The 1,585-nt window shown below is 39.2% G+C and overlaps 1 pseudogene; it reads right to left on the bottom strand.

The window, feature by feature from the left end:
• Positions 1-324: 324 nt before the first annotated feature.
• On the bottom strand, positions 325-1,162 carry LOC102829579 (annotated as a pseudogene).
• Positions 1,163-1,585: the final 423 nt, after the last annotated feature.

The following is a 1,585-nucleotide window of genomic DNA, read 5'->3' as shown; positions in this document are numbered from 1 at the left end:
GAACTTGAACTGCCAACCTTGTGGTTCAAACTGATTTTTCAGTCCAGCTCATTAACCCACAACACCATACCAGAACGCCACCACATACTATATTTGATACTATACACTGTATGTTTCAATATGAAGTCTAAATTTTATGTTAAATAAGATTTCATACTGCTCATTCTTTGTGGTTAATTTATTAATACATCATCCTGGTGAGAGTACCAAGAATGCATTCATTTGTTCAGACTTGGTAGTTTTAAATATCAGGTATTAAAAAGAGTACTTGTTACATGTATTACTTGATCAATTATTTCATGAGGATCTTTCTTTGCAAGAAATCTAGAATACTAATTTGTGAGGATAAATTCCATTTGTGAGAGCAAACACAGCACACAGATAACCTTGGAGCTGTGGAATGGCTTTGGTTATTAGCATCATTTGTGTGTCCAGAGCTTTTGGATCCACTTTGCATGGCTCTGTAATCTCCTATTTCTCTTTCTCAGTGCTGAAGATCTCACCTTCTTGGTTTCTGGGCTTCTGCAGCTTCTTCTTCTTGAAGTAAGCATCCAAGAGATGTTTGGGGATCTTCACACCATTGCTATCGATTTCGGTGAAGGTGGCAATGACAAATGTCTGGTGTGTTCTATGCAGAGGAACTCGATTTAGGGATAGTGGTCCAGTCACAGGAGCAAAACACTTGCCACTCTCTTGACTTGATGGTGCCCAGTGAGGATGATCAGACTGGTCCCGCGAGTGATGCTGGATCGCAGTCTTCTGACATGCTGACTGAAGGGTTTTTTGCTGTGGCTCAATAGCTTCTGAGGCACATCTTCAGTTGGGTAATACCTGGGCATTTCGCACAGTTTAACCAGTTGGGTATCACCATTCTTGTCACCACCAATTGACTTCGTGACAGTATCAAGAACCTCCTTCTTTTCAACCCTGGATTTAGTAGATGAATACTTCCTCTTGTACATGGCCTTTCTGGATTACATGGCCGATCGGGAATACCTGCCAATTTCTCAGACTAGAACAGGATTTCAGCTGCAGTGTGGCTTCCCCTGCTTGGGTTTTTGACCCTGAGGTTAGCCTTCTTAGATTTGCCACTGGCATCTGCTTTTTTCACTTCAGGCTTCTTCTCCTTGTTAGCTGGCTTCTCAGCCTTTCCACCTGCCATCTTGCAAGATGGGAAAGAGAAAATGTGTATATATATGTAATTTTATAGCATAAAAATACAATGGAAATATGCTTTAGGAAAATGTCTTTGTTTTAATAAATATCTTCAGGTTTGGAATATTTAGAGTGCATGACCATATTTAGTTATAGTCATCGATCAAGAACCCATGTTTTGTATTGTAGCATTTTAACATGCCGACTTTGGAGCTTCTGCCCATTGTCTGAAGACATCTTTGCCACTATATCTTTCAACAGATTACCCTTGTCCACTCTTTCTTACTTCTTGTTCACCAAATTTCCAACCCACCCATTTTCCAAGTTGTTATATGCACATGCAAAAGAACATTAATGAGACTAAGTTGAAGAAAGAGAAATTGATTTGTATTTTGTTCATCTTAATTATATAAGTTAATATTTTCCCCAA

This window comes from Chrysochloris asiatica, unplaced genomic scaffold, assembly GCF_000296735.1.
Source record: "Chrysochloris asiatica unplaced genomic scaffold, ChrAsi1.0 scaffold09463, whole genome shotgun sequence".
Taxonomy (NCBI): domain Eukaryota; kingdom Metazoa; phylum Chordata; class Mammalia; order Afrosoricida; family Chrysochloridae; genus Chrysochloris; species Chrysochloris asiatica.
The sequence above is the reverse complement of the archived record's forward strand: the minus strand, read 5'-3'. Positions and strand labels throughout refer to the sequence as shown.